Below are 22470 nucleotides of genomic sequence, written 5' to 3'. Positions count from 1 at the left end.
GATCCCCTATACTTGTGGGTTATCAATGCTGCAGGCCCTCGTCATGGAACAGAAGGAGGAGTTGGTGAAGCTCCGCATGGAGCACCCGGCTGCCGTCAAGGTACGTAATGCAGCCATGGAACAAATGATGAAGGCTCACGTAGAGAAATCCCATGTCATGGACAGAATGAAGAAGATGGCGGAGGAGACGCGCAAGGAGATGGAGTTCGTGGAGGCGATGAAGAAGCAGTTACAACTCCGCGGCCAGCAACCCTTGATGTAGTAGAGAGAAGTGCCCCATACTTGTGTGTGCGTCTTCCTTCCTTTTTGGGGGTGACAATCTTCCTTCTTATTTTGCTCCTCTGTTTCCTCTATTGCTTCGGGTGTTTCACCGCACGTGTCACGTTCTCTGCGAGGCATGAATAGAACAATCCTAACAATGAGATGACTAGCAAATTAGATCAATTTTATCACCATATGGCACTTGGATGACGTGTTTCGTGCTCCTCCATCGTACTACTCCAGTGGAAAACTTGAGTATACCGCACGGTTCTTTGCTCCTCCTCAGGTCGTCGACACATTTATACGAGCAGTCAAATCACAAGGCCACGCCTTCCAACAGTAATGAGTCATCAAATCACAAAGGCCCTTGCCTCTCTTGAAACCGACCAAGCTAGACTGCCCCACCCTCTAGCCTTTTAAAAAATGTATACTTTCGTACAGTAGTATCGATGTATTGCACCATGGAGCAAAACTAACAAGATGGAATTAAAGAAAAAAAAGGTGATACATAGAGAGCGCTCGTCGCCAAATTATGCATATAGTACTATTAAAAAAGCTAGTACGTGCTTAAAATGGGGTGCTAAATTATATTAAAGAAATTAGCATACCTATTTAATTCTTGGGTTCTTATTATTTATGCCACTAGTTGTGTATCACTACTCAGTTTTGCCATTAGAAGTTACAACTACTAAAAAATGCCATCGATCCGTGAGATGCTTGCTCAAAAATGCAATTAGACATTTCAAAAATACCATCGTTAAGTTAGATGTTTGCTCAAAAATGCCATTGGACATTGTGATTTTCACGTCAAACCCGTTGACCATGTTACATGACAAAACTAAGACGATTCTCACAATGATAAGTGTGACCCCGCTTGTCAGGAGTAACCAAGCGAACAATTTTACAGGAAAATAAGAACGCTGTTGGGATCAATTAGGCCCCACACTTTATTTTACTATAGTGAGATAGAGGGAGAGCCGGCATGTTGGTACATCGGTATTTATGTCATTATAACATGGCAAAAGATATTTGAGTCACAATAATGGTGTCCAGCACAACACAGCCCTCAAATAAAACTAAGCACCCTGAAATTCTTTGACAACTAAACTGCTGGCTATATGATGTTGGCCATATATATTGTACATAGATAATGTGAAGAAACGAGTGGTAGTCATAGTACTATACCAACTAAAAGATAAACTGTAAGAAATACTAGTATGTACGTACTGAAGAGTTAAAGTACCAAGAATAAACATAACATAGTTCTGCTGGGGGCTCAGCACAGCACACCCATCAAATAAAACTAAGCACATCATAAATTAAACTAAGCAACTAATCCGGTAGACACTGCATTAGAACCATCATGAGCAACGACGCTGCCACCTTACTTGGAGTCCTCGTCCACATCCTCGACTTCATCCTTGTCCCTCTTCCTCTTGGCCGATACTTCTTTGCGTGAACCGCACACTTGGCTCTTGCTCTTCATACAAACCTTGTAGATATTGAAACAAAGGTAGCCATCCATTGCTGCATAGTGGATGTGGTCTATATCTAGTACATTCCACTGCCATGCGGAGGTTTCTTCAGTTTACCGTACAAAGGATGAACCATGGCTCCTGCCAGGGTTAGCATTGAAGGCTGATCATGGGAGGGCACCAGCCCTTCCTTCTGGAGGTCGAAGGGGTTGCCTACAACGAGGCCTATCCGACCCAGGATTTCCTTGTCGTTCCTAAAGTCTACAGTAACGAAATTGACTCGGTCGCCCTTGAGGAACTTCTTAAATTCCTCGCACTCAACGTCGGCATGGCATATGCGATAGACCAAGCATAAGTCATGCACGCATACCTGGATCACGATGGGCTTCTTCTTCTCTTCCTCCTTTAGATTCTTCTCGCTTCCCAGGATTATGGTGTACTCAACATCTAGCCCAGCGACCCACTCATCATTTGAGTTTTCGAACATGCATTTGAAGCGAGCAAGGTATCCTTTCACTGTTATGGAAGAACGAGTGTAGATGATGTCGAACTCATCACCGGTGATGGTTCTAACCTTGTACTCACCACCGATCATGGAGATTTGGGACGCCATGGATTTGGGAGGAGGGTTAGGATTAGTGGAACTGCCGTAATGTGAAAGGATGGGACGACTAGGAGTGTTTTATCGATTGTAAAAATGCCGAGTGGGGGGGGGGGGCGTGCGAACGGCAAGGTAGTGGCTTGCCTGGTGGATAAATGGATTCATGTATAGTACTATGGGGGCCCAATTAGATGTCATGTCTACTCGACGCCCAATTAAATGGCTTTCGATGTCATGTCAAGCGTCGGGAAAATTACAGGTGATACGAAGCTTTCCATTCTCCCATGATACGGGCTTCCGAGAGCCCTTGTATCTGAGATCGAACGGTTGCATGGCGTGATTCTAGACCTATGGGTGAATATCCTATCCTGGAGGGTTATTCTGCAAATTTTCAGCAACTTAGCACGCGACCGTTCGATCTCAGATCCAAGGGCTGCGAGCAGCCCGTATCATGGTCGCTGAGGGAGTCCTGGATTAGGGGGTGTCCGGATGGCTGGACTATACCTTCAGCCGGACTCCTGGACTATGAAGATACAAGATTGAAGACTTCGTCCCGTGTCCGGAAGCGACTTTCCTTGGCGTGGAAGGAAAGCTTGGCGACACAGATATACAGATCTCCTACCATTGTAACCGACTTTGTGTAACCCTAACCCTCTCCGGTGTCTATATAAACCGGAGGGTTTTAGTCCGGAGGACAACATACACAACAACAATCATACCATAGGCTAGCTTCTAGGGTTTATCCTCTCCGATCTCGTGGTGGATCTACTCTTGTACAACCCATATCATCAATATTAATCAAGCAGGACGTAGGGTTTTACCTCCATCGAAAGGGCCCGAACCTGGGTAAAACTTCGTGTCCCTTGCCTCCTGTTACCATCCGGCCTAGACGCACAATTCGGGACCCCCTACCCGAGATCCGCCGGTTTTGACACCGACATTGGTGCTTTCATTGTGAGTTCCTCTTTGTCATCGCCGTCAGGCTCGATGGCTCCTACGATCATCAATAGTGATGCAGTCCAGGGTGAGACCTTCCTCCCCGGACAGATCTTCGTCTTCGGCGGCTTCGCACTGTGGGCCAATTCACTTGGCCATCTGGAGCAGATCGAAAGCTACGCCTCTGGCCATCAGGTCAGATTTGGAAGTTTAAACTACACGGCTGAAATCCGGGAGGACTTGATCTTCGACGGATTCGAGCCACTGCCGAGCGCGCCGCACTGTCACGACGAGCATGATCTAGCTCTGCCGCCGAACAGTGCCCTGGAGGCCGCACCCACATCGGCTTCGACCTTTAATTCGGAGCCAACTGCGCCGATCGAGGATGGGTGTTGAGACGCCGCCTCGGGGGCTGCGATCCCAATGGCGATCGAGCCGAACACCAGCCCCGCACTCCATGAGACTCATGACTCCAAGAAGCCGGACTCCTCTTCGGACTCCGAACCCTCCACGCCCCTGCCGATCGAATCCGATTGGGCGCCGATCATGGAGTTTACTGCCGCGGACATCTTTCAGCACTCGCCTCTTGGCGATATTCTGAAGACACTGAAGTCTCTCTCTTTATCAGGAGAGCCCTGGCCAGACTACGGTCAGCAAGGTTGGGGTACGGACGATGAAGAAATTCAAAGCCCACCCACCACCCACTTTGTAGCCACTGTCGACGATTTAACCGACATGCTCGACTTCGACTCCGAAGACATCAACGGTATGGATGCCAATGAAGGAGACAATGAAGAACCAGCACCTATTAGGCCCTGGAAAGCCACCTCGTCATATGACATATACATGGTGGACACCCCAAAAGAAGGAGATGGCGATGGAACAGCGGAAGATGACCCCTCCAAGAAACAGCCTAAGCGCCGGCGTCAGTGCCGCCGATCAAAATCCCGCCAAAACAAACACGAGATTCCAGCACGGGAGATAATAATACTCCGGAGAGTGCCGAAGAAAACCCCCTATAGCAAGATTTAGCACAGGAGGATGGAGAAACCAGCCCTCATGAGAGAGCGGCAGACAGAGAGGTCGAGGACGATAATTATATGCCACCCTCTGAAGACGAGGCAAGCCTCGACGACGACGAATTTGTCGTGCCAGAGGATCCCGTCGAGCAAGAGCGTTTTCAACGCAGGCTTATGGCCACGGCAAGAAGCCTCAAGAAAAAAAGCAACAGCTTAGAGCGGATCAAGATTTGCTAGTCGACAGATGGACTGAAGTCCTTGCGGCCGAAGAGCATAAACTCGAATGCCCCTCCAAGAGCTACCCAAAGCGCAGGTTGCTACCCCGACTAGAGGAGGAAGCATTTAAACCCGCATCACCTGCACTCGATATGGCCGATCGGCCACCTTGTGGCCGCGACAGAGAGGCCTCTCGGCCCTCCACTCAAGCCGCACCCCGTACCAAGGCACGGAAAATGCGCCGGACCTGCGAGATATGTTGGAGGACAAGGCAAGGCAAACAAGATCGATCTACGGATCGCGTGGGCCCCCCACGACTCGAGACGGTAACCGTCATGCCGGCCACAAATTCGGCAGGGCCGAACACAGTAGACAAAACTCATTGGAGCTACGTCGTGATATAGCCCAGTACAGAGGCGCCGCACACCCACTATGCTTCACAGACGAAGTAATGGATCATCAAATCCCCGAGGGTTTCAAACCCGTAAACATCGAATCATATGATGGCACAACAGATCCTGCGGTATGGATCGAGGATTATCTCCTTCATATCCACATGGCCCGCGGTGATGATTTCCACGCCATCAAATACCTCCCACTCAAGCTTAAAGGACCGGCTCGGCATTGGCTTAACAGCTTGCCAACAGGATCAATTAGTTGTTGGGAGGACCTGGAAGCCGCATTCCTCGACAATTTCCAGGGCACTTATGTGCGACCACCAAACGCCGATGACCTAAGCCACGTAATTCAGCAGACAGAAGAATCGGCCAGGCAATTCTGGACACGGTTCCTAACAAAGATAAACCAAATAGTTGACTGTCCGGACGCAGAGGCCCTAGCAGCCTTCAGGCACAATATCCGTGACGAGTGGCTTGCCCGACACCTTGGACAGGAAAAGCCGAAATCTATGGCAGCACTCACGACACTCATGACCCACTTTTGCGCGGGAGAAAACAGTTGGCTTGCTCGTAGCAACAATATGACCAAGAACCCTGGTAATTCGGATACCAGGGACAACAGTGGCAGGTCGCGTCGCAACAAGCAGAAGCGCCGCATTAACGGCGACAATGCTGAGGATATGGCAGTTAATGCCGGATTCAGAGGCTCTAAATCCGGTCAGCGGAAAAAGGCATTCAAAAGAAATCCTAGGGGCCCGTCCAGTTTGGACCGAATACTCGACCGCTTGTGCCAGATACATGGCACCCCCGAAAAGCCGGCCAATCACACCAACAGGGATTGTTGGGTGTTCAAGCAAGCAGGCAAGTTAAATGTCGAAAATATAGACAAGGGGCTGCATAGCGATGACGACGAAGAACCCCGGCCGCCGATCAATAGTGGACAGAAGGGTTTTCCCCCACAAGTGCGGACGGTGAACATGATATACGCAACCCACATCCCCAAGAGGGAGCGGAAGCGCGTGTTAAGGGACGTATACGCGATAGAGCCAGTCGCCCCAAAGTTCAACCCATGGTCCTCCTGCCCGATCACCTTTGATCGAAGGGACCATCCCACTAGCACACGTCATGGAGGATTCGCCGCATTGGTTCTAGACCCAATTATTGACGGATTTCATCTCACAAGAGTCCTTATGGACGGCGGAAGTAGCCTGAACCTGCTTTACCAGGATACAGTGCGGAAAATGGGCATAAATCCCTCGAGGATTAGGCCCACCAAAACGACCTTTAAAGGCGTAATACCAGGTGTAGAAGCCAACTGTACAGGCTCAGTCACACTTGAAGTGGTCTTCGGATCTCTGGATAATTTCCTAAGCGAGTAGTTAATCTTCGACATAGTCCCATTCTGCAGTGGCTATCACACACTGCTCGTACGAACCGCATTTCCCAAGTTCAATGCGGTACCGCACTACGCATACCTTAAGCTCAAGATGCCAGACCCTCGAGGAGTAATTACGGTCAATGGAAACACCGAACGCTCCCTCCGAACGGAGGAGCAAACGGCGGCCCTTGCCGCGGAAGTACAAAGCAGCCTCTCCAGGCAGTTCTCCAGTCCGGCCATTAAACGTCCGGACACTGTCAAGCGCGCCCGGAGTAACCTACAACAAGACCGCCTCGCACGTTCCGAGCAGGCGTAGCAATGCGGCCCCAACCCCAGCCCTCGCAAAAATGCGACACCAGTGCTTCGCGCACATAATTACGCTCTAGAAATACCATGGGTACAGGGGGAGGGGAACCATCACGGCACGCCCGAAACACGGCTTAAACCGCACCAGGGACTGCCGATTTTTTTAATTTTCTCTTACTTTCAGGACTCCATTCTTCGGAAGGCCTGTTCGGCAGTTCAATTGCCGCACAAACGATGCAAGAACCAGGGAAGCAGACAAGCCACGCCGCATTATGGAACTCCCAGGTGGTCTCTATCACGAGTAGTATACCTGTTTCGCATACCATTCCGCAGCCTGCCCCTGGAACAGACATGTTAAATAGTCCAACCTTTTGCTTATCGCATTATTTGTATCGTTCTGCTTTGATCGCAGCCCTTTTTAATAAACAATGCATAGCTTTTGTCTATTTTTGCATTACTCTTTTTTATATATAAATATATATTCCTTAATGACATGTTGCACCCGTACACTTTGGTACGGCCAAAATACGTCAGGGGCTTTAGTACCCCTCAATATGGTGTGAGAAGTCCGAACAATTTCACAAGTACGGCACCCCGAACTTATAGCATTATATACATCGGCTCCGAATCATGTCTTGGGTCAATAGTTGGGTTTTCCCGGCTCCTATGTTTTGGTGCCTTACATTCCGCTATATCGGCTAAGTAGCACTAGGAGAACCACTGCCATTGTGCCCCAGTTGAGCCGGGTCGAGCACCTCAGTGGAGAAAGCTAAAACTGACTGTCATGATGAAGTCAGAGCTGGTCGCTGTTCGAGAGGTTTTTCGAGTCCCTAAAGACTTATGCCGCTTAGAGCAAGGAGTCGGCTCTGTCCGGCCAAGGCGTGAATAGCGCCCCGAACTCGGTCTTCCGAATACTAGGGGCTTCGCCAAAATTTAAAATTATAGAATTCTATGGCTAAGTGAGAGTGTTCACGCATTATAGTCCGATTGCCTTGTTCATTGGGCTGAGCGCCTCCCTCGAAGGACCCAAACATGGGAAAAAGAGCGCCCAGGTTTGTCCCCGAAAACCCCAGCACTAGCGGCACGGGGGCAGAAGCCGACGACTCGCCATCTCTCAGTATTGATAAACAGCCGCACAGAAGGTAATATTTTAAATTCCAACAGCATTGCTTAGCGCATATGAACAAGTTTTCAGCGCACAGGATAAAACGAGCGAGTTTTACTCAAAAATTACATCCCTGGAACATTCATCCGCCATAAGGCGGGCACCCTTCAGAACATCCTTATAATAATTCTCGGGCTTGCGATGCTCCTTCCCCGGCGGTGGCCCGTCCTTCACAAGCTTCTCCGCATCCAGCTTGCCCCAGTGCACCTTAGCACGGGTGTCGGTGTCAAAACCAGCGGATCTAGGGTAGGGGGTCCCGAACTGTGCGTCTAGGCCGGATGGTAACAGGAGGCAGGGGACACGAAGTTTTACCTAGGTTTGGGCCCTCTTGATGGAGGTAAAACCTTACGTCCTGCTTGATTAATATTGATGATATGGGTATTACAAGAGCTGATCTACCACAAGATTAGAGAGGCTAAACCCTAGAAGCTAGCCTATGGTATGATTGTTGATGTGTATGTTGTCCTACGGACTAGAACCCTCCGGTTTATATAGACACCGGATAGGGTTAGGGTTACATAGAGTCGGTTACAATGGTAGGAGATCTGAACATCCGTATCGCCAAGCTTGCCTTCCACACCAAGGAAAGTCCCTTCCGGACACGGGACGGAGTCTTCAATCTTGTATCCTCATGTTCCAGGAGTTCGGCTGAAGATATAGTTCGGCTATCCGAACACCCCCTAATCCAGGACTCCCTCAGTAGCCCCTGAACCAGGCTTGAATGACGACGGGTCTGGTGCGCAAATTGTCTTTGGCATTGCAAGGCGGGTTCCTCCTCAAAGTACTTCATAGAAGATCTTGAACACAAAGATAGTGTCCGGCTCTGCAAAATAAGTTTCCACATATTGCCATAGAGAGAATAATAATACTAACACAAATCTAATCTGCTGACGTATTCCGTGGTGCGACACGCCACGGCCAAGCCTTTATCCAAATCGTTTCATTATCCCACCTCTGCGCGTTATGCGAGGTGGTTTCCTTGGCACGTCTTGTCAAAGCAGAGATCGTGTCCCCTTATTACGGGATTCCCATCAATACGGGCGTGGGTAACCCAACCGCGCCTTTGATTACGGCGCTTGGAGATAAGCAAGTTTTACCAGGCTGGTGGGGACATGCAGTCGCGCCCACCCATATAAGGGGATAAGGATCCACCTTTTTGCCCACGCCTTCTTCCTCCTCTGCCTATCCATTCTCGCACACTCGAGCTCTAGCGCCCAAGTCCGCACTACCCCCTCGACCTTCTCCAGTCATGTCCGGAGCGGGAGGCAAGTGGATGGTCTCCTTCGTCACGGAGGGACATATAAAAAAGCTGAGGAAGGCCGGATATCTGGCCAACGGCATCGCGCACCGGCTCCCCGAAAAGGGGCAGCTCATCCCCACTCCTAGGCCCCACGAGAGGGTGGTATTTCTCCCCCATTTCCTCCGCGGACTGGGCTTCCCTCTGCATCCATTTGTCCGGGGGCTCATGTTCTACTACGGCCTGGATTTCCATGATCTGGCCCTGAACTTCGTCCTCAACATCTCGGCGTTTATCGTCGTGTGCGAGGCCTTCCTCCGCATCCGCCCCCATTTCGGCCTATGGCTAAAGACTTTCAACATCAAGCCTAAGGTGGTGCGCGGCAGCCAGGCGGAGTGCGGCAGCGCCATGGTTGGCAAGATGGCCAACATTTTGTGGCTCGAGGGCTCCTTTGTGGAGACCCTAAAGGGGTGGCAATTAGGGTGGTTTTACATCACCGAGCCGCGCGACGCCGAATGGGTCGCACCCCCTGAGTTCCGATCCGGCCCCCCTATGCGGCTCACCTCCTGGAAGGAGACGGGCCTATCTTGGGGTAATAAAGGGGAGCTGACCGGACTCCAAACATGCATCCAAACCCTGGTGGACAAGAAGCTCAAGCTTGTCAACGTAGTCCAGGTTATGCTCATCCGGCTGATCCTCCCGTGTCAACGATGGGCCTTCAACCTTTGGGAGTTCGACCCGGCGCAACATCAAACTCTTAACAGGCTCTTCGACATGACGTACGAAGACGCCTGGTGGATGCTTTTCAAGGGCGCCGAGGCTCCCGTATCTGCCGCCGAGGATTGCGGATTCAGTACTCAGCGCCGCGCTCTGGCGGTAAGCTGTTTTCATCCTTTTACAAGGTATCAGTTTTTCATAGCTTGACTCTATGTGGGATCTAAGCTCCCTTATCTTCGACAGGATTGGGAGGTGACGTCCGGACAGGTCAACTATCCGGCTCCTTTGCCCGAAGGCCCAGCGGACGCTCGCTTGGCGAAGCTGCTGGTACCGGCGCCCTATGTGGTGCCGGAGAAGAAGGCCACGAAAAGGGCCATGGGGACTTGAAAGAGTGCCCGGCGCCAGGAGGTGTCAGATTCGTCATCCGACGGTCCCGAAGCGCCTTCCTCTCGTGAAGACGAGGAGGAAGAAGAAGAGACCTCTCCCCCTCCAGCGGGAGGAGAGAAGAAAAGGAAGGCCGCCCTCTCCGAGGAGGCCGGAGGGTCCAAGAAGGGGAAAACCCTTTCTCGGACTGTTCCACCGACGCCGACGACGACGAAGAGGAGTGGCAGCCCAGGGCCAAGCCCCTGGCGAAATCGTAAGTGTCCGGATACCGGGGTAATTCATAGTATTCGTTTTTCGCACAACTTTTCCTTATGTCGAATATGTTTATGCAGCCCACGCAAAGACCGGCTCGACGCATCGTCGAGCGGCTCACTGGACCCGTTGGAGGTGAACTCGCTTCCGACGGCTTCACCCCCCCGCTCTGCGGACGACACTGAAGTGTTGTCCCAACAGGGTCCTAGCCGGGAGGAGGTGGTCCTGGAGGCGCCGCAAGGCGACCTCCCGGACTCTAGGAGTAAAGGGGATGAAACCCCCCAGGGCTCGAAGTCCGGCTTAAGGCCGGACACAGCTCCGGAATCTTCAAGGGTTCCAGAGTGCGGCGGGCGACCTCCCTCCAAGAGGAGCAAGCCTACCGTGCCGGTGGCCTCCGTCCAACCGTAGGTGCCGGACAATATGTTGGAGGCGCTCCAAGGTGCCTCCATCGACGAGGGGCACCGCACTATTATGAGTGCGGTGATCCAGAAGGTTCAGTCCGCCAAAAGCGGACTGACTGAAGCTTGTACAAGCCTTTTAACAAGCTTTGAGGTAAGTAAAGAATGTTCAAATAATGTCCGCATAGATAGTAGCCCCTGATGCTCTGTTGGGCATTCGGGAAGAAAAGCCAAATAGAGGATCAAAGAATTCGCAGGAGTCTAACAAAAGGAGTCAATATGCATATGCAGGCTTCTCTGCTAGCGTCCGCCGCACTGACTGCGGAAGTGGACATGCTGAAGCAGAGTCTCGAGAAGTCCGAGCAAGAGCTCGGGCGTGCCAAGAAGCGGCTCGAGGAGAAGGAAGGTAAGAAATACCCTGTTTGAATATGTATATAAAAAAGGTGCAATTGCAAAAATGAAAGGATTGACATGGCTATTGCAGGGACCACGTCTGAGGTGGCGACCCTTAAGCAAGCGCTGCTTGAGGCCGAGAAGAGTGCGATCGTGGAGCGCACCGAGCAGGAGAGGTATGAGGCTGAGGTTAGCAAGGTGCAGCAAGAGCTCCAGGTTCTCATGAAGAAACATGAGAGTTTGGAGCTTGACTCGAAGACGCGAGCATCCGAGCTCGCGGCAGCTATATAAAATGCCAAGTCTGCCAAGGCCGAGTCCAAGAAGACCCTCTAGGAGTTGGATGAGGTGAAGAAGATTGCGGCGGGTAAGGCATTCTTTATGCAAAGCAAACACATAAACGTGAGTTACCTGTTACTTACCCGAATCCGGAGCTCTCCAGGAGCGTTCGCAGATCTTCCTTGGAGTGTATCTGATGCCGCCGCATTCTATCGAGCCGAGGAGGGCAGCTCGACGGAGAAGGTGTTCTGGTCATAGTACGCTGAGGCCGGACACCCCGTGCCCCTGAGCGACCAGCTGAAGCAACTGGTCGAGCTCCACAAGGCGGCCGAACAGGCCATGAAGGGCCTCCTAGTTCGGCTGTGGCTGGGAGAGGCTCTGCCTGGGAACTATTTCAGGCTGGTGCGGCGGCTCGTGGAGGCCTGTCCGAGGCTTGAATACATCAAGGTGCCCGTAGGGCCCTTGCCCGTGCTAAGGTGCACTGGGGCAAGCTGGATGCGGAGAAGCTTGTGAAGGACGGGCCACCGCCGGGGAAAGAGCATCGCAAGCCCGAGAATTATTATAAGGATGTTCTGAAGGGTGCCCGCCTTGTTGCGGATGAATGTACTAAGGATGTATTTTTTGAGTAAAACCCGCTCGTGTTATCCTGTGCGCTGAAAACTTGTTCATATGCGCTAAGCAATTCTGCTTGAATTTAAAATATTACCTTCTGTGCGGCTGTTTATCAATACTGAGAGATGGCGAGTCGTCGGCTTCTGCCCCCATGCCGCTAGTGCTGGGGTGTTCGGGGATAAACTTGGGCGCTCTTTTTCCCATATTTGGGTCCTTCGAGGGAGGCGCTCAGCCCAATGAACGAGGCAATCGGACCATAATGCGTGAACACTCTCACTTAGCCATAGAATTCTATAATTTTAATTTTCAGCGAAGCCCCTAGTATTCGGAAGACCGATTTCGGGGCGCTATCCATGCCTTGGCCGGACAGAGCCGACTCCTCGCCCGAAGCGGCATAAGTCTTTAGGGACTCGAAAAAACCTCTCGAACAGCGACCAGCTCTCGCTTCATCATGACAGTCAGTTTTAGCTTTCTCCACTGAGGTGCTCGGCCCAGCTCAACTGGGGCACAATCGCAGTGGTTCTCCTAGTGCTACCTTAGCCGATATAGCGGAACGTAAGGCACCAAAACATAGGAGCCGGGCAAACCCAACTATTGACCCAAGACATGATTCGGAGCCGATGCATATAATGCTATAAGTTCGGGGTGCCGCACTTGTTGAAGTGTTCGGACTTCTCACACCATGTTGATGGGTACTGAAGCCCCTGGCGTATTTTGGCCGTACCAAAGTGTACGGGTGCGACATGTCATTAAGGAACATATATATATATATATATATTAAAAAAAGGTAAATGCAAAAAATAGACAAAAGCTATGCATTGTTCATGAGAATAGCTGCGGTCAAAGCAGAGCGATACAAGTGATGCGATAACGAAAAGTTGGACTATTTAACATGTCTGCTTCAGGGGCAAGCTGCGGGATAGTATGCGAAACAGGTATACTGCTCATGATAGAGACCACCTGGGATTTCCGTAGTGCGGCATGGCTTGTCTGCTTCCCTGGTCCTTGCATCGTTTGTGCGGCAATTGAACTGCCGAACAAGCCTTCCGAAGAGTAGAGTCCTAGAAGTAAGAGGAAAGTATAAAAAAAGTCGGCAGCCCCTGGTGCGGTTTAAGCCATGTTTTGGGCGTGCCGTGATGGTGCCCCTCCCCCCATGCCCATGGTATTTCGAGGGCGTAGTTATGTACGCGAAGTACTGGTGTTGCCTTTTTGCGGGGGTTGGGGTTGGGGCCATATTGCTACGCCTGCTCAGAACGTGCCAGGTGGTCTTGTTGTAGGCTACTCCGGGCACGCTTGACTGTGTCCGGACATTTAATGGCCGGACTGGAGAACTGCTTGGAGAGGCTGCTTTGTACTTCCGCTGCAAGGGCCGCCGTGTGCTCCTCCGTCCGGAGGGAGCGTTCGGTGTTTCCATTGACCGTAATTACTCCTCAAGGGCCTGGCATCTTGAGCTTAAGGTATGTGTAGTGCAGGACCGCATTGAACTTGGCGAATGCGGTTCGCCCGAGCAGTGTGTGGTAGCCACTGCGAAACGGGACTATGTCGAAGATTAACTCCTCGCTTCAAAAATTATCCGGAGATCCGAAGACCACTTCAAGTGTGACTGAGCCTGTACAGCTGGCCTCTACACCTGGTATTACGCCTTTAAAGGTCGTTTTGGTGGGCTTAATCCTCGAGGGATCTATGCCCATTTTCCGCACTGTATCCTGGTAAAGCAGGTTCAGGCTACTGCCGCCGTCCGTAAGGACTCTAGTGAGATGAAATCCGTCAATAATTGGGTCGAGAACCAATGCGGCGAATCCGCCAGGACGGATGCTAGTGGGATGGTCTCTTCGATCAAAGGTGATCGGGCAGGAGGACCATGGGTTGAACTTTGGGGCGACTGGCTCTACCGCGTATACGTCCCTTAACGCGCGCTTCCGCTCCCTCTTGGGGACGTGGGTGGCGTATATCATGTTCACCGTCCGCACTTGTGGGGGAAAACCCTTCTGTCCATTGTTGTTCGGCGGCCAGGGCTCCTCGTCGTCATCGCTATGCAGCCCCTTGTGTTCATTGTCGGCGCTTAATCTGCCTGCCTGCTTGAACACCCAACAGTCCCTGTTGGTGTGATTGGCCGGCTTTTCGGGGGTGCCATGTATTTGGCACAAGCGGTCGAGTATTCGGTCCAAGCTGGACGGGCCCCTGAGATTCCTTTTGAATGATTTTTTCCGCTGACCGGATTTAGAGACTCTGAATCCGGCATTAACTGCCGTATCCTTAGCATTGTCACCGTTGATGCGGCACTTCTGTTGGTTGCGACGCGACCTGCCACTACTATCCCTGGTGTCCGAACGACCAGGGTTCTTGGTCATATTGTTGCTACGAGCAAGCCAGCTGTCTTCTCCCGCGCAAAAGCAGGTCATGAGTGCCGTGAGTGCTGCCATAGATTTCGGCTTCTCTTGTCCTAGGTGCCGGGCAAGTCACTCGTCATGGATATTATGCTTGAAGGCTACTAAGGCCTCTGCGTCCGGACAGTCGAGTATTTGATTTTTCTTTGTTAGGAACCGTGTCCAGAATTTCCTAGCCGATTCGTCTGGCTGCTGAATTACGTGGCTTAGGTCGTCAGCGTTTGGGGGTCGCACATAAGTTCCCTGGAAATTGTCGAGGAATGCGGCTTCCAGGTCCTCCCAACAGCTGATTGACCCTGTTGGAAGGCTGTTAAGCCACTGCCGGGCTGATCCTTTAAGCTTGAGTGGGAGGTATTTGATGGCGTTTAAATCATCACCGCGAGCCATGTGGATATGAAGGAGATAATCCTCGATCCATACCGCGGGGTTTGTTGAGCCATCATATGATTCGATGTTTACGGGTTTGAAACCCTCGGGGATTTGATGATCCATTATTTCGTCTGTGAAGCACAATGGGTGTGCGGCGCCTCTGTAATGGGCGATATCATGACGTAGCTCCAATGAGCTTTGTCTACTGTGTTCGGCCCTGCCGAATTTGTGGCCAGCGTGACGGCTGTCGTCTCGAGCCGTGGGGTGCCTACGCGATCCGTAGATCGATCTTGTTTGCTTTGTCTTGTCCTCCAACATGTCTCGTAACTCCGGCGCATATTCCCGTGCCTTGGTATGGGGTGCGGCTTGGGTGGAGGGCCATGAGGCCTCTCTGTCGCGGCCACGAGGTGGCCTGTCGGCCGCGTCGAGTGCTTCCTCCTCTAACCGGGGTAGCAACCTACGCTTCGGGTAACACTTGGAGGGGCGTTCGGGTTTATGCTCTTTGGCCGCAAGGACTTCAGTCCATCTATCGACTAGCCGATCTTGATCAGCTTTAAGCTGTTGCTGTTTTTTCTTGAGGCTTCTTACCGTGGCCATAAGCCTACGTTGAAAACGCTCTTGTTCGACGGGATCCTCTGGCACGGCGAATTCGTCGTCGTCGAGGCTTGCCTCGTCTTCGGAGGGAGGCATACAATTATTGTCCTCGACCTCTCTGTCGACCGCTCTCTCATGAGGGCTGGTTTCTCCATCCTCCTGTGCTAAATCTTGCTCGGGGGGATGTTCTTCGGCGCTTTCCGGGGTATTATTATCTCCCGTGCTGGAATCGCCGTTTTTGTGTTGGCGGGATTTTGAGCGGCGCCGCTGACGCTGGCGCTTTTGCTGTTTCTTGGAGGGGTCATCCTCCGCTGTTCCATCGCCCTCTCCCTCTTTTGGGGTGTCCACCATGTATATGTCATATGACGAGGTGGCTTTCTAGGGTCTAGTGGGCGCTGGTTCTTCATCATCTCCTTCATCGGTGTCCATACCGTCGATGTCTTCGGAGTCGAAGTCGAGCATGTCGGTTAAGTTGTCGACAGTGGCTACAAAGTGGGTGGTGAGTGGGTTTTGAATTTCTTCATCGTCCGTACCCCAACCTTGCTGACTGTAGTCCGGCCAGGGCTCTCCTGACAAAGAGAGAGACTTCAGTGATTTCAGGATATCGCCGAAAGGCGAGTGCTGAATGACGTCCGCGGCCGTTAACCCCATGATCGGCGCCCAATCGGATTCGCTTGGCAGGGGCGCGGACGGTTCGGAGTCCGGAGAAGAATCCGGTTCCATGGAGTCACGAGTCTTATAGAGTACGGGGCTGGTGTTCGGCTCAACTGCCATTGGGATCGCAGCCCCCGAGGTGGCGTCTAGCCGCCCATCCTCGATCAGCGCGGTCGGCTCTGAACTAGGGGTCGGAGCCGATGCGGGTGCGGCCTCCAGGCTCTGTTCGGCGGCAGAGCTAGATCATGCTCGTCGAGACAGTGCGGCGCGCTCGGCAGTGGTTCGAATCCGTCGAAGATCAAGTCCCCGCGGATGTCGGTCATGTAGTTTAAACTTCCGAACCTGACCTGACGGCCAGGGGCGTAGCTTTCGATCTGCTCCAGATGGCCAACTGAATTAGCCCGCAGTGCGAAACCGCCGAAGACGAAGATCTGTCCGGGGAGGAAGGTCTCACCCTGGACTGCATCGGAGGATTGATGGTCGTAGGAGCCATCGAGCCTGACGGCGACGACACAAGGGAACTCTCAATGAAAGCACCAATGTCGGTGTCGAAACCGGCGGATCTCGGGTAGGGGGTCCGGAACTGTGCGTCTAGGCCGGATGGTAACAGGAGGCAGGGGACACGAAGTTTTACCCAGGTTCAGGCCCTCTTGATGGAGGTAAAACCCTACGTCCTGCTTGATTAATATTGATGATATGGGTATTACAAGAGTTGATCTACCACGAGATCAGAGAGGCTAAACCCTAGAAGCTAGCCTATGGTATGATTGTTGATGTGTATGTTGTCCTACGGACTAGAACCCTCTGGTTTATATAGACACCGGATAGGGTTAGGGTTACATAGAGTCGGTTACAATGGTAGGAGATCTGAACATCCGTATCGCCAAGCTTGCCTTCCACACCAAGGAAAGTCCCTTCCGGACACGGGACGGAGTCTTCAATCTTGTATCCTCATATTCCAGGAGTCCGGCTGAAGGTATAGTTCGGCTATCCGAACACCCCCTAGTCGAGGACTCCCTCAACGGGCAAGGGCCCTACGGGCACCCTCAATGCAGACGGAGCGCTTGATGACTTCGAGCCTTGGACAGGCCTCCACCAGCCGCCGCACCAGCCCGAAATAGCTCCCAGGCAGAGCCTCTCCAGGCCACAGCCGAACTATGAGGCCCTTCATGGCCTGTTCGGCCGCCTTGTGGAGTTTGACCAGTTGCTTCAGCTGGTCGCTCAGGGGCACGGGGTGTCCGGCCTCAGCATACTGAGACCAGAACACCTTCTCTGTCGAGCTGCCCTCCTCAGCTCGATAGAATGCGGCGGCATCGGACACACTCCGGGGAAGATCTACAAACGCTCCTGGAGAGCTCCGGATTCGGGTAAGTAACAAGTAACTCACGTTTATGTGTTTGCTTTGCATAAAGAATGCCTTACCCTCTGCTATCTTCTTCACCTCATCCAACTCCTGGAGGCTCTTCTGGGATTCGGCCTTGGCAGACTTTGCATTTTTAATAGCCGCCGCGAGCTCGGAAGCTCACGTCTTTGAGTTAAGCTCCAAACTCTCATGTTTTTTCATGAGAACCTGGAGCTCTTGATGTACCTTGCCAACCTAGGCCTCGTACTTCTCCCGCTCGGTGCGCTCCGTGGTCGTCCTCTTCTCGGCCTCGACCAGCGCTTGCTTAAGGGTCGCCACCTCAGACATGGCCCCTACAATAGCCATGATAATCCTATCAATTTTTGCAATTGCACCTTTTTATATATATTTAAACAAGGTATTTCTTGCCTTCATTGTCCTCGAGCTTCTTCTTAGCACACCTGAGCTCTAGCTCGGACTGCTCGAGGTTCTGCTTTAGCGTGTCCACTTCCGCAGTCAGTGCGGTGGACGCAAGCAGAGAAGCCTGCATACGCATATTGACTCCTTTTTGTTAGACTCCTGCGAATTTTGTTTGATCCTCTATTCGGCTTTTCTTCCCGAACGCCAAAAAGAGCATCAGGGGCTACTGTCTATGCGGTAATATTATTTACACATTCTTTACTTACCTCAAAGCCTGTTAAAAGGCTAGTACAAGCTTTAGTCAGTCCGCTCTTGGCGGACTGAACCTTCTGGACCACCGCACTCATAATGGTGCGGTGCTCCTCGTCGCTGGAGGCGCCTTGGAGCGCCTCCAACAGATCGTCTGGCGCCTCCGGTTGGACGGGGGTCACCGGCATAGTGGGCTTGCTCCTCTTGGAAGGAGGTCGCCCGCCGGACTCTGGAACCTTTGAAGGTTCCGGAGCGGTGTCCGGCCTTGAGCTGGACTTGGAGCCCTGGGGGGTTTTATCCCCTTTACTCCTGGAGTCCGGGAGGTCGCCTTGTGGCGCCTCCAGGACCACCTCCTCCCGGCTTGGAACCTATTGAGACAACACTTCGGCGTCGTCCGTAGGGCAGGGGGAGGAAGCCATCGGAAGCGAATTCACATCCGATGAGTCCAGTGAACCGCTCGACGATGCGTCGAGCCGGTCTTTGGGTGGGCTGCATAATCATATTCGACATAAGGGAAAGCTGTGCAACAAAGGAATACTATGAATTACTCTGGTATCCGGATACTTACGATTTCGCCAGGGGCTTGGCCCTGAGCGGCCACTCCTCTCCGCCGTCGTCGGCGTCGGTGGAGTAGTCCGGAGGAAGGGTTTTCCCCTTCTTGGACCCTCCGGCCTCCCCAGAGAGGGCGGCCTTCCTTTTCTTCTCTCCTCCTGCTGGAGGGGGAGAGGTCTCTTCTTCTTCCTCCTCGTCTTCATGGGAGGAATGAGCCTCGGAGTCGTCGGATGATGAATACGACACCTCCTAGCGCCGGGCACTCTTTCGAGTCCACGTAGCCTTCTTCGTGGCCTTCTTATCCGGCACCACATAGGGTGTCAGAACCAGCAGCTTCGCCAAGCGAGCGTCCGCTGGGCCTTCGGGCAAAGGAGCCAGACAGTTGATCTGTCTGGACGTCTCCTGCCAATCTTGTCAAAGGTAAGGGAGTTTAGATCCCGCATGGAGTCAAACTATGAAAAACTGATACCCTGTAAAAGGAAAAAACAGCTTACCGCATGAGCGTGGCACTGTGTACTGAATCCGCGATCCTCGGTAGCGGATGCGGGGGCCTCGGCGCCCTTGAAAAGCACCTTCCAGGCATCTTCGCACGTCGTGCCGAAGAGCCTGCTCAGAGTTCGGTGCCGCCACGGGTCGAACTCCCACAGGTTGAAAGCCCGTTGTTGACACGGGAGGATCAGGCGGATGAGCATAACCTGGACTACGTTGACAAGTTTGAGCTTCTTGTCCACCAGGGTTTGGACGCATGTTTGGAGTCCGGCCATCTCTCCTTTTTTACCCCACGACAGGCCCGTATCCTTCCAGGAGGTGAGCCGCGTAGGGTGTCCGGATCGAAACTCGGGGGCTGCGACCCATTTAGGGTCGCGCGGCTCGGTGATGTAAAACCACCCCGATTGCCACCCTTTCAGGGTCTCCACAAAGGAGTCCTCGAGCCATAAGACGTTGGGCATCTTGCCCAGCATGGTGCCTCCGCACTCCGCCTGGTTGCCGCGCACCACCTTTGGCTTGACATTGAAAGTCTTGAGCCATAGGCTGAAATGGGGGCGGATGCGGAGGAAGGCCTCGCACACGACGATAAACGCCGAGATGTTGAGGACAAAGTTCGGGGCCAGATCGTGGAAATCCAGGCCATAGTAGAACATGAGCCCCCGGACAAATGGGTGAAGAGGGAAGCCCGGTTCGCGAAGGAAATGGGGGAGGAACACCACCCTCTCATGGGGCCTAGGGGTGGGGATGAGCTGCCCCTTTTCGGGAAACCGGTATGCGATGTCGTTAGACAAGTATCCGGCCTTCCTCAGTTTTTTGATGTGTCCCTCCGTGACAGAGGAGACCATCCACTTGCCTCCCGCTCCGGACATGGCTTGAGAAGGTTGAGGTAGGGAGTGCGGACTTGGGCGCTGGAGCTCGAGTGCGCGAGAATGGCTAAGCAAGGGAGGAAGAAGGCGTAGGTGAAAAGGTGAATCCTTATCCCCTTATATGGGTGGACACAACTACGTGTCCCCACCAGCCTGGTAAAACTCGCTTATCTCCAAGCGTCGTAATCAATGGCGCGGTTGGGTTACCCACGCCCGTATTGATGAGAATCCCGGAATAAGGTGACACGATCTCTGCTTTAACAAGATGTGCCAAGGAAACCGCCTCGCATGACGCGCTGAGGTGGGATAATAAAACGACTCGGATAAAGGCTTGGTCATAGTGTGTCACACTACGGAATACGTCAGCAGATTAGATTTGTGTAAATGTTATTCTCTCTATGGCAATATGTGGAAACTTATTTTGCAGAGCCAGACACTATCTTTGTGTTCAAAATCTTCTATGAAGTACTTGGAGGAGGAACCCGCCTTGCAATGCCGAAGACAATCTGCGCGGCGGACTCCTCATCATTGAAGCCTGGTTTAGGGGCTACTGAGGGAGTCCTGGATTAGGGGGTGTCCGGATGGCCGGACTATACCTTCAGCCGGACTCCTGGACTATGAAGATACAAGATTGAAGACTTCGCCCCGTGTCCGGAAGGGACTTTCCTTGGTGTGGAAGGCAAGCTTGGCGATACAGATATACATATCTCCTACCATTGTAACCGACTTTGTGTAACCCTAACCCTCTCCGGTGTCTATATAAACCGGAGGGTTTTAGTCCGTAGGACAACATACACAACAACAATTATACCATAGTCTAGCTTCTAGGGTTTAGCCTCTCCGATCTCGTGGTAGATCTACTCTTGTACTACCCATATCATCAATATTAATCAAGAAGGACGTAGGGTTTTACCTCCATCGAGAGGGCCCGAACCTTGGTAAAACTTCGTGTCCCTTGCCTCCTGTTTCCATCCGGCCTAGACGCACAGTTCGGGACCCGGCCCCTACCCGAGATCCGCCGGTTTTGACACCGACAGTCGCGCCTACCACGATCGTCGCCTCGCTCGCGCGGTCGCGCCCTTGGAGAACACGGTGTGTTAGGCTATCTGCTGTTGGCATGTTATACATAGTCATCACTTAGTCACTCATACAACAAGGTTAGCTATAAGGTTGGCTATAAGAGTATTTTTTTACTTCTCTCTATCTCTTTCTTCGTAGTATTTATTGCATTTGCCAAGGAGTGACCTATTCCAATGAAATGGTAGTCTCAAGTCATTAAAAGCATGCACACCCACATCTCTTATTGGTTGATATGTCAAGAAACAAGAAATGATGTATGCACCGTGCCTAAGTGTTTTGGGATTATTTGGTTTTCGTGAGATGACTTGCACACCTAGACGGAGGGAGTAATTAACTTGCCACATCAGACTTCATGCCTATGTGGTAGGCTTAGCACCTGTATGAGCAAGTACAATAGTGGGCGATAAACCCGCTTACATGGCATTTTTACATATGTGGAGGAAAGAGGCAAGGAAAAAGTGGAGTGGGCTCTCATGCAAGAGCCAGCCTCTACATGGTGGAGCATTGGGAGAGGCACCTGTATACCATGGAGGTGGTCAGGAATCGAGAGACTCACGCCGGTCGTAGGACCGCAATTAAAATGATAAAATGGCAAGTCAAATCACGGGGCCCTACCTGTCCAGCAGTAACTCGCTGTCAAATCACACAACCCTACGTTTGCAGCAACCTAGTCCCTCATCTTCTCGCGTCTCTATCTAACTGTCTAGGCGGAACTGCCCCGCCCTCGACTTTTAAATAGTACAGTATACTAATTTTGTATCCATGGATTGCGCCATGGAGCAAAGCCTCAAGAAAACGGAGGTACACATGTACAAAGTATACAACACGCCTCCCATGTTCACGTCCACCCCAGACGGTCGGTCGGTCTGGCATGCCGCTCTCTGAATGGAACATGCATCATATTGCGTTTGCACACACATGTGGGACCGCAATAGAGAACCGACCATAGGCACACTCCCCAGCCCCACAAGTCGGGTGAGTTAATAGAAGAGAGAGACGAGCGATAGTACTAGAGAAGTGTTGTACACACGTTGGTGCCTGGACGACCCCTGCATGACATGGAAGATCAGTTCGTCCATGCATGTGACCAGACTCCAGCAGACACGCCTGGATTGGCTATCGCCTACATATCGTGCAGGCTGTGTTGTACAGGGCTGTAGTTCCGATGAGAAATCTAAAAAAAGGTTTCTTGTCATCTCGCAATATTAGGTGTCATGTGCTTCGGATCACTACAAGGGTTAAACAGCGACAACTTCCTCCACGACGCTGGTCATTGGGGACACATGCACGAATACTACTCGGTTGCCATCTAGGTCAAGCCGGCTATGTTAATTAGGACATCTATCGATGGACCCCTTTTCTACGAGTTTATCTTTAATTTGAGCTTTGATCCTCGTCTAGTTTGTCCGTCAGGATTCATGTTGTCTCCTTTGGGTAGTGAGGT

Source organism: Triticum urartu, chromosome 7 (genome assembly GCF_003073215.2).
Source record: "Triticum urartu cultivar G1812 chromosome 7, Tu2.1, whole genome shotgun sequence".
NCBI lineage: Eukaryota > Viridiplantae > Streptophyta > Magnoliopsida > Poales > Poaceae > Triticum > Triticum urartu.
This window is presented reverse-complemented; position numbering follows the sequence as displayed.